Source organism: Panthera pardus, unplaced genomic scaffold (assembly GCF_024362965.1).
Source record: "Panthera pardus isolate Hobbes unplaced genomic scaffold, ASM2436296v1 HiC_scaffold_13, whole genome shotgun sequence".
Taxonomy (NCBI): domain Eukaryota; kingdom Metazoa; phylum Chordata; class Mammalia; order Carnivora; family Felidae; genus Panthera; species Panthera pardus.
The window spans coordinates 169,508,539-169,522,987 of NW_026526688.1; the positions used below are offsets into that span (position 1 = coordinate 169,508,539).

General features: G+C 42.8%; 1 long non-coding RNA gene across 1 annotated transcript in view; it reads right to left on the bottom strand.

Annotated features, from left to right (window-relative positions):
- Window positions 1–1,155: 1,155 nt before the first annotated feature.
- Window positions 1,156–14,449, bottom strand: part of LOC128776622 (uncharacterized) — a 42,212-nt gene continuing 28,918 nt past the window's right edge. The window contains exons 3-5 of the long non-coding RNA XR_008421790.1: window positions 12,022–12,100; window positions 9,624–9,683; window positions 1,156–1,633 (exon numbers count right to left, since the gene is read on the bottom strand). This is a non-coding gene — a long non-coding RNA (uncharacterized LOC128776622). The remainder of the gene's footprint in view (window positions 1,634–9,623; window positions 9,684–12,021; window positions 12,101–14,449) is intronic.

Below are 14,449 nucleotides of genomic sequence, written 5' to 3' on the forward strand. Positions count from 1 at the left end.
CTTTCCCTCTCTCCCTCCTGTTCCAAAGGAGTGTTCCCTCTGCCAAGCTAAGGCAAGTCTCTCCTACCCATTCTTCAGTGCCCCATCCCCCCCACCCCCTCAGAAACTCTAGTGAAGATCTCCCATCTCCTATTTTGCCAAGTTAATCCAGTGTCACTATTGGCTCCCTCCTCTTAGCATTTGGTCATGTTCAAGTCTGACCTATATTTTTTTTAATTCCCTCCATCCCACCCACTCACTTCACCTGCCACCCTCTCTCCTGCTTTTTGCAGCCCAACTTCCTCAAAAAGTAGTCCACACGATTTCTCTATTAGCACTCGCTGTTCAACAAACACAGATCTGGTGTCAACCTCCAGCTCTAGCTCTTTGTCACTAAACTTAAGGAACCTTTCAGCTCTCATCCCATACCATCTCCCAGTAGCACCTGACATAAATGGGTGCCCCCACCCTGCCTTCTCAAAACAGTCTCTTCCCTTGGTATTTCTTAGGGTTTTGGGCTGGATCTTTTTCTCTTTTTTACCCCCTACCCTCCTCAATTCTTTCCATAGGTGATCTCATCTCCCCCCACAGCAGCCAAGTACCATCCCTATGCTGCTGAACTTTTAAAGTTCCATACCAGTGTTTATCAAATTATGATCTCTGCAGAAGCTAAAAGTTCAGATCCGTAGCCTAACTCCAGACCTACCAAAGTCGTCTCTGAAAGCAGGACCCAAGAATCTGAATTTTTAACAATCTCCTCCAGATGATTCTTTTGCACACAGTCAAGTTCAAGACTTGCAGTTCCAGACCCATGTACCTAACTGCCTATAGCATATTTCCACTTGGAAATTTCGGAGGTACTTTAAGTGCATCAAGTGGGTATGGACATTCCTAATGTTCACTAACATCCAGTTGTCCTCCTTCTTGGGCACACAGAAGATAACATATCGTAGACCTCTTTGCAGTTAGGGAATATCATGGGACTAGCTCTGTTCTGCACAATGGACTGTGAACAAAAGTGACGTATGTCACTTCCAAATTGAGGCAGTGAATGCTGGATTTCTCTCCCACTGCCCTGGCAATCTAGAAGTCACCTGGAAATCTGGAAGTTGGGATGAGACAACAGAGCCACAAGATGAAAGTGACTGCATTTCTTTCACTGCTTGGAGGTGAGCTACTCTAGAGAGCCACTAAATGCACAACATTGTGTGAGCAAGAGGTAAAACCATGTTGGGTTAAGTCACTGAGATTTTGTGATGAGCTTATTATAGGGGCGTTGTTTAGCTCATCCAAAATGGAGACACCTGTTCTCTCTGCATCCTCCCATCTCCAACCTGCTCCTCTCTCTAGTGTTCTCACTCCACTCAATTGATGGGACCAGAAACTTCATGTCGGTAGTGAGTAGACATTCTTACCTATTTTTTCATGTTTTCTTAGAAGAGGAACAGTCATCCACTGTCCAGAGGGGAGCAATATTGGAAAACTCTTCAACTCAGCTTCTCCACCATCCCCTAATAGGTAGATGGCAAGGATGAGTTACTTACCTTATGGATGAGATTCACTGAACCACCTTTACTGTCACTTATTTTACGTACCTGGACACTGTACTTTAATCCTAACCTAGTTTTCAGGTCTGAGCTCAGTTGATATAGAACTGAAAAGGAAGGAAGGAAGAAATGGATGTCATCCCTAAACCTAAAGAAAAAGAGACCAAGCTGCCTTGCTTTCCACAATATTCCCAGCACACAGCTTATGGAAAATAAAAATACTTGTTGACTCATTGACCAACTTCATTTAATTACTATTTGCTGAGATACTTGAATTTCCATGATATTTCATTTGTTTACAGAGAAAATAGTACAGGACTATCATAGAAAATCTGGGTACAAAGGCCCCATACTTCCTTTACCACCAATATTCCCTCATGCCCAACTCATACTTAATTTTTCAGGCATATGAGAAGTAAAACCTGGCTTACAATATTCCTTCCTGTTCCTCATCTCCTTTTCTCCTCTTATTTATAGGCTGATTTTATATGCTCAGGGTGGTTAAGGACATAGTCTGCTCATGTCTTTGTCTTATGTCAGTCTAAATGTTGGTATTTCCATGTTTGTGAAGTTTTCTGAATCTTATTACATGGTGCGTTATTCTACTCTAGAATCCCTCTGTTCTTATCCTTAAGAATTTAAATTAAACTAAAAGCTGACCTTGTATCATTTTCCTCCTTGTTTGAAATTCCCTTCATTCTGTTTTTGTAGGGTTCTGTAGGGTAATATTTGCATATCTAGTTATTTCAAATAGTTTATTTAAACATATTTCACAAGGGCCCACGAGGTGCCAGGCATTGGGGTAGATGTAAGGGACAAAATGGTGAACAAAAACTGATGTAGTACCTGCCCTGAAAGAACTTGTGGTCTACTCGGGGCAGTAGACAGGTTAATTAATTTATTGCACTAATGAAAGCAAAATTACAAACAAGGAAAAGAGCCTTGGAAAAAGAACATGATTCTATGCCTGCATCCTAATAAAGTCATCTGACAGAGACTGGAAGCTACTAGAAAGGGGTTCCCAAAAGATCTAAAGGAGGGAGGAAGTATAAGGAGGGGTACAAATGGGAGTGCATGTCCGAGGACTCAGCAAGGAACTGAACAGTCCAAGGAACTGAACAAGGTTAGTGGCTAAGGCAAAGAGGAGGAGAAATGTGGTAGAGAGAGGGTTCAGGGGCAATGGAGCAGGGGTATGGTCAGATACATATTTTGAAAGCATGCCTTGAACTTCAGTATGAAGTACAGGTAGCTTAGAGAATACAGGGGGGGCCTAGTTGGGAGGCTAATCCATCTTTCCTGGCAAAAATGATGACAAATTGGCCTTATGCATGTCAGTGGAGAATGAGAAAAGTGATCCATCTGAAAAATGTTTGAAAGGTAAAAGAACTTATAAACTTTGACAGCTTCCATGCGCCCGACACTGTTCTAAGCACTCTACAGTGGCACTGTTGGACACAGTAGCCACCAGGCACTCATGGCTATAAGCACATTGAATGAGGCTAGTCCAAACTGAATTGTGCTGTAAGTGTAAAACACAGATTCCAAAGAGCCAGAACAAAAAAAAAAGAAAAAAAAAAAAAAACAACACGTAAAATAGCTCATTAATAATTTCACATTAATTACACATTGAAATGGTAATATTTTGGATATATTGGGTTAAGTGGAATATATTATTACAATTAATTTCACCTGTTCCCCTTTCCTTTTGTTTTAATGGGGCTACTGGAAAATTTTAAATTAAATATATGGCTCTTGTACACTTCTACTTGACAGTGCAGCTCTAGACGTACTAACTCTCCTAATTCTGCCAACAACCCCTTTAGGCTAAATACCACTTATTGAAAACTGAGGCATGGGGACCCCAGTTCTAAATGGCTACCAAGAAAGTAGAAGGAGAGCTAAAATTTGAACTCATACAATTGGGTTCTGGAATCTACACCTTAACAACTACACTTGTACTGCCTCTTGAAAGGATATGAAGCTAACACCTCAAATTTCTAGATTTTGCTATAGTAGCCTAAACACTGTTTTCATAATTGGTGCACATGGAATGCTAATTATAAAAATTAGCCCGATATCTTTTTAATATATTTGCTACTGATGCACTCTTTTGTGTCTAAGGACAGATTATGTCTCTATGCCTCCATTATCTCATCTATAAAGAGCTAATAATAAAAGAATTTATCTCTTATCATTGTTGCAAAGACTAAATGAGATGATACATGTAAATTTAGAATAGTGCTTGACACACAGTAAACGATATAAAAATTATTATTAAAATGAGTTTATGATGTTTGCACTAAATATCTTGCTTTATACTTTAAACTTGCCTCATTGTATTCTTTATTTACCTTTTGCCTTTTATTTTAGTTCTTATCTTGTACTCTGTTAGTTTAAAGGTAAGCACAGTCTGGCTATAAAGAGTTAGAATGCTCATCTGAAGTCTATGCAAAAGTATACTAGAACTTTTCTTAATGTCCTAGGATTGCAGCTAAGGCCCAGTATACCACATGGTAAGTGTGCCATTATTTAGGGATAGTTTCCTCCCTCCAGGGCTTACAAGAATTTCCCAGAAATATCTTTGGATTAGTCCTACAACTGCCTACCTTCCTTTGCATCACCCCAGTCAATATAAAGTGGGGGTTAAGAGTGGGAGGTGGCATTAGGGGGAGTGAAGTGTCTGAGACTGTTCCCTCCACTCATCCTAACAGGGGCCTCAAGAGACTCACTGGTCATGAAAGGATGTCCTGAAGGAAGAGGGGACCAGCCTTTCATTTACCAGTTATGACTGCTTAGCTAGGAGACTTGCTGACTTGTCCCAAGTGCTTGTGACCATGTAAAAGATAATTATGGGGAAGCAATGTGGCAGGGTGGGAGAAGCAGGCATGAGACTGCCAGGGTAGAGGAAGCCAGGACCACTCTCTTGAGTTTGAGAAGGTATGCAAGGTAGATCTTGCACTGCTGAAGAATTAGCTCTGGGAGCAGAGACTGGGGACTGTCACAGCATTAAGGCCAATAAGGTGCATGCATCAGAGAAATTCAGTGGAATGCACCAGCCCAGGGTCCTCTGAAAGATGCAGCTGTATCTTGGAAGGACCTGCTAAGTCTCAGGGAACTACTTGGGAGTGAGTCCCAGGTCAGGGGACAATGATGACTGACCAACATCTACATCATTCCTCTATGGACACTGAGCAAGAAGAACACTCACAACCAACCAAGAGGAGGATGTGAACTTGCCCAGGATGGCAGGAAGATGTCTGTCTTTTCCTCCACTCCCCCATCACCTTAGAGAAGTTGAGTTTTTAGAAGGAAGAGGAGACATCCAAGAGCAAAACATCCTTACTACAGGTTTTTGCTCTGTGGTTACCATAAGGCTTACATATGACAACTTACAACAGTCTATTTTATGTTGGTAACAAGTTTGATCCCATTGTAAAGCTCAACATTATTACTCTGCCCCCAGCGTTTTGCATCTTTTTTATCTTGTATATCCCTTAACTAATTATTATAATTATAGTTACTTTTACTACTTTTTACCTTCATACTACTTTATAAGAGATTAATCCACTACCTTTACTATATTTACCATTCCCGTGAGATTTATTCTTTTACATGTGTTCCTGTTACTAATTAGAACCCTTACTTTTCAGCTTAAAGAAGTCCTTTCAACATCTCTTGTAAGGTCAGTTTAGTGGTGATGAAGTCCTTTGGCTTTTGCTTGTCTGGGAATCTTTATCTCTTCCTCACTTTTGAGTGATAACTTCGCCAGGGAGAAGATTCTTGGTAGGAAAGGTTTTTTTTTTCCTTTTAGCACATTGAATATATCATGCCACTCTCTTGTGACCTGCAAAGTTTCTGCTGAAAAATCTGTTGTTAAGCTTACAGGGATTCCCTTATATGTAACAAGTTGTTTTTCTCTGGTTGCTTTTAAGATTCTCTCCTTGTCTGTAACTTTTGACATTTTAATTATGTGTCTTCCTGTGGGTCTCTTAGGATTCATCTTATTTCAAACTCTCTGGGATTCCTAGATCTGGATGTCTATTTCCTTCCCCAGGTTAGGGAAGTTTTCAGCCATATTTCTTCAAATGGGATTTGTGCCTCTCTCCTCTCCCTTCTCCTGGGAGCCCTGTGATGGGAAGGTTAATCCATCTGATGTCCCATATGTCCCTTGAGCTCTTTTCACCTTTCCTTGGCCTTTTAGCTTTTTGCTGCTCTAATTAGCTGAGTACCACTGCCTTGTCTTTGAGTTGATGGATTCTTTCTTCTGTTTCATCTGGTCTACGGTTGAGCCCCTCTAGTGTATTTTTCACTCCCGTTATTGTATTCTTCAGCTCTGTGACTTCTTTTATTTGGTATTACCTTATATTTCACATCTCTTTGATGAAGTTCTCACTGTGTTCATCCTTTCTACTCCCCAGTTTGGTCAGCATCTCTATGACCATTATTTTGAACTCTTTATTAGATGAATTGCTTATCTCTATTTCATTAACTTTTTTCCCCCTTGAGGTTTTATCTTGTTCTTTCATTTGGAACATATTCCTCTGTTCCTTAATTTTGCTTGGTTCTCTATGGTGGTTTCTATATGATAGACTGAAACAACCACTTCTCCCAGTCTTGGAAGAGTGGCTTGTGTAGGAGATGACACCTGTTCAACCCTGCCTCAGCTCTTGGTGTTCTCTTAAACCTCTGCGCTCATCCAAACAAGAAGCCTATTATATTTTCAATAGCTCCCAGTAGTTGAGGATGTGCCAAAACCTGTCATGTCCCAAAGGGGAGGATTTCAGCATTTAGATTCATGATGACTAAAGCCAGACCCTCAGGCATCAGCTTTTTAAAGTGTGCAAATGTATATAGTCCTATAGGACTGCAAGTGTAAGCCCCACTGGCCACCAGAGCCAGGGATCTGGAGGCATCCCCTGAGTGTCAGCCACACAAATCAACATGAGTATATAACTCTTTCCTGGGTGATACTGATGAGTTGGGACAAATCACAGGAAAAGCACCAAGATGGCATCCACAGCCCATGCTTCTTTATTTGTTATTTATTTAATGTTTATTTATTTTTGAGACAGAGAGATAGACAGAGCATGAGTGGGGTAGGGGCAGAGAGAGAGGAAGACACAGAATCCAAAGCAGGCTCCAGGCTCCGAGCTGTTAGCACAGAGCCCAACGTGGGGCTTGAACTCACGAACCACGAGATCATGACCTGAGCTGAAGTTGGATACTTAACTGACTGAGCCACCCAGGCGCTCCTTCAGCCAATGTTTCTTGAGAGCATTTCCACAGGTCACTAAATATTTGCCAGACCGGAGTACTACCCCTCAGACCAAAACTCCAAGACAAGCCTCCTTTACAGAAGGACTGGGGAATGTATCCCAGTCTGCTGTCTGTGCAGTGCCCTGGGGATGACAGCCTGCCAAGAACCATCTCTCTGATTGTTACAGTCTCTTGGGGCCCAGGAATGCAAGCGCCCCTGGCCACCAGAGCCAGGCAATCAAGGGGCATCCCTGAGGTGACAGCTGCAAAAACTGGAGCTCCAGACACAAAATGCAGGACACCAGAATCATGTAACGCTCCCTCCAGGAGACACGGGCACTCTGGAGTGCAACAGAGGGTGAGAATGAAGACAGCACCTGCCCTATGAGGTCTCTGGAAAGAATTACTGTCGCCCCAAGATGCATTCCTAATCAGAAGCCCACCCCTCAGGCCACACTCATGATGATCAGCTAATAGGCTTCCAGCACAGACAAACCCAGTTCCTGGGCTTGTTGCCTCTTGTGGTGCCCTAGGGGTGGTAAATGTTTAAGAACTGTTTCTCTGTTGGGGTGCCTGGGTGCTCAGTCAAACATCTAACTCTTGGTTTCAGCTCAGATCACCATCTCACGGTTCATGAGTTCGAGCCCCGTGATCCAGCTCTGCACTGACAGCATGGAGCCTGCTTGGGATTCTCTGTTCCCCTCTCTCTCTGTGCTCCTCCCCCCTCAAAATATATAAATAAGCATTAAAAAAAAAAAAAGAACTGTTTCTTGGTTGGTTATAGTCCTGTAGAATTCACGGGCATAAGCTCTACTGGCAACAAAACCCAGGCAATATAGAAGTGCCTCCTGGCAGAAGTCAGAAAAATCAGGGTGCTAGACAGGGATAGGAGCTCCTTCGTGGGGGACATGGATTATTACAATCCTATGGGACCAGGAACACAAGGTCCTCTGGCTTCCAGAGACGGGTGACCAAGAGGCATTCCTTAGACTACTTTGTAATAGCTTTGGTTATAAGTCAGAATAAAAGCAACCTTGAACTAAGTCCATGCCGTCCTTTTTGGCCATTTTTACCTCTAGTCAGACCTCACCCACATACATGCCATTCTTCCTCTCCCTCTCCCTAGGCAGAGACATTGCTAATGCATCACAGCACTCTTTCCTGCCAAGTCCAAATGTGCCCCCATGACTCTTAATACCACACTTAGACGGCCACTGCCATCCAACCAGAGTTAGCAAGATCGGACCTAACTTGCCAACTCTGAGACTGAATGTTATGCAGAAGACAGAAATGTTAAACAACTCGAAGCTAAAGGAAGTAGGAAACCAAAACCTGTCTGTGCTATCGTTATTTTTTCAAACCAGAGAAGGCACGCAATAAAGAGTATGGCTATGTGTCGGCTATCTCACTTCAGATTTTGATTGTTCTCACGGCTTTTCAATCTCACATCTATTTTAAAGTTTCCTCTCCATTTCCAAGGTGCTTCTGATTCATTCCCTTCTCATATCCCCTTAAACATGGTGGCCACTCAGTGGCTCTATCTGGCCTCTCCACCTAAGAGCACTTCTCCATTTTAGACCTTCCAACATTTAATACCCTCTCAGTGTCACCATCAATAGAGCTGTGAGTGAGCTCAACCTTTCCCTGGAAGTGGTGATTTAATGTGTGAATTATACAGTTATTAGAATGGGTGTCAGGGAAACAGTGTAATATATGTAATGTGGAGGCTGATGGGCCGGAGGAGCTGGAACCGTCTGGATGATTTCTGGCACTTCTTTTAATGCTATGTCAGTTATTCTTATGACCAATCATTCAAAGCTGTCTATTACCTTCTAATAATAATAATAATATTTTTCACTTAACGTTGCACCTTTCACCAGAGGATTTCAAAGAGCTTTGCAAACATTCATTAGCACTTTATGAAGTGGGCAGGTAATATATAAATACCAAGTCACATGTCCCTGAATAGCAGTCATTAATAGTTCCCTTGACACCACATTCAGGTTAGGGCAGAAACAAAATAAGACCATATAAATGAAAAGTCAGGCGTCATCATTATTGGCATTTACTGCGAATCCACAGAATCCTACCAGAGATAGGCTTCATTTTCTTGTCTCTTAGTGTGGCAGGAAGGGTGGTCTGTTTCCCCCTCTTGCTACCTCTCCCCATACACAAAAACACCTCTTCCTGAGACACGGGCAGAACAAGGTACACACAATCCAGAGCACTGGATTCTTTTAGCCTCATGACTCTATGAATCCCTGCCTGACAGGGGAAAATTCTCACTGCCCTGAAGATTATCCATACACAAGAATCCTAAATACCTTGAGCCCTACCCGCAGAACAAAACAGAATGGTTGAAATGCATACCAGAGGCTAGGAAGGGAATGCTGCCAGACCCCGGGAGGGAGTGAGGGGAGTCAGGACAAGTAGCTTGGGTATGAGCGATGACCACCTGAGAAGCAAGCACAAGAGGTGACCCTGAGAGCCAAGGTTCCCAGTACCCCGGGTGAGGAGCTAGAGGCAACAGGGAGAGGAGAGGAGTCATCTCTAACCCCCATCCTCTGTGTAATTTGTGAGAATTAGAAGATATGATTAGAAATAGAACCAAGAGCTGGCTCTGCACATTCTTCTTGACGTGTGTGTGTGTGTGTGTGTGTGTGTGTGTGTGTGTGTGTGTGTATCCACCTACCAGGATATTAGACTAGGCCAGATTAGGCTATGGTAATAAACATCCTCCCAAATCTTCAGGCATTAACACAACGAAAGTTTTGTTCACACTAAATCCACTACAGGTCCAGGGGGCTCATCAGGACATCTGTTCCCCATGTAGTGGCTCACCATTCCAGGCTCCAGTCTTGGGTTTCTCCAACTCAACGTGATACTTCTTAGTTGACCATGCTAGGAGAAAGACAGAAAATAACACACCAGCATTTAATTCCTTTCCCCAGAAGGGACACATGTCATTTTTATTTCCAGCCTATTAGCTAGAACTAGTCACTCTGTTCCACCCAATGAATGGAAGGGAAGGAAAACATACTCTTTCATAAGTCTGAGGAGGGGAGAAAAATTGGAAATATCAGTGAGCATTAGTGACGTGTATTACAGCTAGTAGGTACACACTACTGGTTTGGTTCGGTACCGAGGCAGCAGAATCTTCTCTAAACCTCAAAAACAACGTCATCGAGGATAGCACAAGAGTGTACCATACCTGGGTTGGTTTGCCTTGCCGCATGCTCTGTGGACTTGATCAGTTTGAACGTAAATAAAACCTCAACATGATATAGCCGATACAGGTAGGGATGGCTTTGTTTCTTCCTGCACAAACCTTTCTTTCAAAAATTATTCCTGTTATGCTTTCTCTCTTATTTTTACCCAGTAATAAAGGAAAGTCTAGGTTAACATATTTCTCCTTCCCCAATCCCAAATTTCCTTTACACAAAGAGTGTTCTCTGACTACAAAAACAGCATGCAATGGGGCAAATCCATTGAGCCAATATTTCCATGCTTTCTAAGAAAGTTCTGTCCTCTCCTTGAAATTCAAGAAATGATGATCATTACTCTGACTTATGTGATATTCAGTCTTGATTACCCACCAATGCATTATCCATATGCATTGTTAATCATTGTTGATATTATTCGGTTAGGAAGATATTTTTCATATAAATTCACACACTATCTCTTCTTTTAAAAAAAGGGACTTTTCTTATGGAAGGTTTTTTCTTAAACCAAAACAGATTTTGTATGCTCCCTATCAGAAAAAGTATGAAACACCAATGTACTAACTCCCTTCCTCCCCCCCCTTTTGAGCCCCCTCAACCTTTCATTCTCACTTAGAAGCTCATACAGAGCAGAGTCTACTGTGTCAGAAATACGCCAAGGCAAAGAAGAAGAAAAGTAGAACTCCTCAGGTCGCAACCGAATTCCCAGCAATCTTTCATTCTAATTCTTTCTAAAGGTGGACAGAATGGATTCAAGAAGTATAAGACTAAACACAGGGGACTGTTTCCATACTTCCTGTCTATGTGACTTTGGGCAACTTAATTTCTTGACTAATCTGTTTACCTATCTGTAGAAATGAAACAATAATACTGCTGACATCATAATATTGTCATAATGAATACATGAAATTATGTATCTGTGACATGGCACAAAGAAGGTATTAAAATTTATCTCCACTTTCTGAAAAGTTTGCTCCATTTACCTCTCCCTCTCCTTTTCTCAATTTCTCCCTCCTTCCTCTCTTCCCACCCCTAACCTTTCCCAAGGCAAAAATTGAGAGGCCCACAATGAACTTCCTCTCCCCAAGGCCTAATCCCATTAGGCCTTTGTTCAAGACAAAGCTCCATTAGATCTTGGCCAGGTGAAATTCCATTAGGCCTTAAACAAAGGAACAAGTCTCTCATTATATATATATTAGGAGGTGTCAAGAGAGGAGCACTGCTGATAACAAATCTACACATACTATTCATTATTCCTTAATACAAGAACATGTGCAGTGATCCTTTAGCGTATCTTCCTTAAGAAAAATGGTCTTTATATTAATATTCTCTCTTCCAAGTTGAAGGAGAACGATTGCATAACAGACAGCTAAGACGTTTCAGGTGCCACATACAGAAGGTAACAAGTTAAATCCTTCTCGAGGAACTTCTACCCTCAGATTTGCACACCCTTATTAAAGTACCTCCCTCGTGCTTCCCCATGAATCTCAACCCATCTTTCGGGAAACCTCAGCCTCTCCTTCTGGAGATTTGCCTCAGTTGCAAATCCATCCCCCGCCACACCCTAATCCAAGGTATGTTTCTCCAAGTCTGAGTAGTGAAGCATACAGCAGCACTTTGACCAGGGCTTCAGCGGGAGGGTTAGTAGGGGCAGGCTCCCAGCTGCATAGCACTGCTCAGCATCAGGGGGACACACATCTACCAAAGTCAATCCATTCCTGACTTCCTGCTCTATCACTGTGAACTGAAAGCACATCTATTTATTCTCCCAATTTTATAAGCTAATAACAGTTGGGCTAAGCAGACACATCCTCCAAAGACAAGGAATTCTCATTCATTCATTCTACAGATACTTGTTGGGCACCTACATGTGCCAGAAACTCTCCTAGATTTGAGGGACAGTTGCTTCTCCCATGAAGCTTGCATTCCAATAAAGGGGTGTGGTGCATATCTCCTGTTTGCCCTACCATATCCTCTCTCCCCTCTTTTCAAGCCAACTTTATGTCATGGAGACTGACCTTTATGGATTGCATCAATTGGTAGTCTTGCCCTTCAGCTTCTGGTTGGGTTAGGCCAATGAGGAGCACCAGCAGAAGTCTGGACGGAAGCAGGAGAGTTAGGTCTGAGTGTTTATTTCCCTTGACACCTTGTCTGCTGGGCCACAGTCCTGCCAAATGGCCTCTCCTGTAAATTACAGCTATTCTCTCCAGGCTCAAGTAGCTGCTCCCAGCCCCGCGCCATTCAGGCCTTGGGGTGTTAACAGCTCTCTATTATTATTGCTGCAAGTAGTACTACCTTCCCTGGTTGGTTCCCCTTCACCTCCCTAAATCTTTGGAAATGGTGCTTTTATTAACCTCTCTTCAACTGCCCCACGTGAACAGAACGTTCTTTGGGGGACTTTGTTGATGCAAGACACACAATCAAAATCATTCCTGATACTGCTTATAAAACCTAGATGATTATAGGAGGAGATAGGGTGGGGGTGGAAAGGCATTATACAGGGTAGTCAGGAAGGGCTCTTTGAGTAGGTGACCTGACTAAGGAACAGAGTGCAGCAATGCTCTGGGACAGAGCTTTCCAGACAAAGGGAAAAGCAAGTGCAAAAGATCCAAAGCAGGAATGAGCTCTGTATATTCAAAGAAGGAAAATGAGGCCAATGTAGGGAAGGAGAAGTGGGACGGTGATGCAGAAGCAGGCAAGGGCCAGATCAGGTGGAGCCCCGGCCAGGTTAAGGAGTTTAGATTCCATTTGAAGTAAAATTGAATGAGATTAAAGGGGTTTAAACAGGAGGGTGGCATAATCGGAGTTACATCTTTGATAGAATTCCCTCAATTGATCTGTGAGAAGAGGTACTTGGGGACAAGGGAGAAAGCAGGAAGACTCCATTGGAGTTGCTGGCCAACAGTTCAGAGAAGTGATGGTGAATCTGGACTAGCGTGATGTGGTAGAAATGGACAGTCAGCAGTGTTGGGATATAATACCTTTTGGAGGAAAAACTCACAGGACTTCCCAGTGAATGAGATGTCAAGAGTGAGGAAAAAAGGAATCACGGGTGACCAGGTGGTTTGGGGCTGAAGCCACTATGTATGTGATGGAGCCATTAACGGAGGTGGTAAAGACTGGGAGCTGAGAGAGGGGGCAGGTTTTTTTTTTTTTAATTTTTTTTAACATTTATTTATTTTTGAGAGAGAGAAAGAGAAACAGAGACAAAGACAGAGAGCAAGTGGGGGAGGGACAGAGAGAGAGGGAGACACGGAATGCGAGGCAGGCTCCAGGCTCTGAGCTGTCAGCACAGAGCCCAACGAGGGGCTCGAACTTACAGACCGTGTGATCGTGACCCGAGCCAAAATCAGAGGCTTAACCAACTGAGCCACCCAGGAGCCCTGGGAGGGGGGCAATTTAGATCAGACATGCAAACGCAGATGTCAGGCTAAGAGATGTAAGTGTCGGTGTTGTCAGCATATAGAGGGGGATTTAACGCAGAGGGGCTGGACAAGCTGACTGAGGGAGGGAATGCAGTTCTTCAACACCATCTAAACCTGGAGAGATGAAGAAAAATCATTTTCTAACTGCTCATAAATTTCAAGGTGCTGTTCTCTCAAGAGCGTCACTGTGTCACATTAATATGCAGAACAATGTTTAGTTTCCTCCCTTCATTTTCTATTTCCAAATTGTGTATCTTCAGGCCTGCAGAAAATAAGAAAGAGGCCCAGCCATGAGCCATATACTTTCAATAACTGTCCCTTAGAAATGCAAAGAGGTCTTGCGCTCACAGGGATGACCTGATTAAATTTTTTCCCATGAACTCTCTCTCCCCTCAATTTCTATCTGGGGGAAAGGAAGGGATAGCTTTATTCATTCTTGTATTCAACAAACATTTACTGATTGCCTATGATGGGCCAGTTTCTAGCTGCTTAAGTTAGCAGCAAACAGGGAAGAAAACAAAACCTCTGCTTTACAGTACTTACCTTCTAGTGGGAGTAGACAGAAAATAAATAATACAATTTAAAATTTTCTTTTTAATGTTTATTTATTTTTGAGAGAGAGAGAGAGGGAGAGTGGCAGAGAGAGTGGGAGACACAGAATCTGAAGCAGGCTCCAGGCTCTGAGCTGTCAGCACAGAGCCCAACGTTGGGCTCAAATTCACAGACCGCAAGATCATGACCAGAGCTGAAGTCAGACGCTCAACTGACTGAGCCACCCAGGCACCCCAACCAATACAATTTTAACAATTAAATGGTACAATGTCTTACAAACTGGTAATAGCTATGGAAAAATGACATCAGAATAAGGGGCATTCAGATCATGGAGGGGGGTTCCAATTTTAAATAGGGTGGCCAGGGGGGTCTCATTGGGTAGGTGACATTAGAGCAGTGAGTTGGAGTTGAGAAATTAGCTAAGTTGATTAGGAGAAGTGTTTCAGGCAGAGGAAACAGTAAGGGTCTA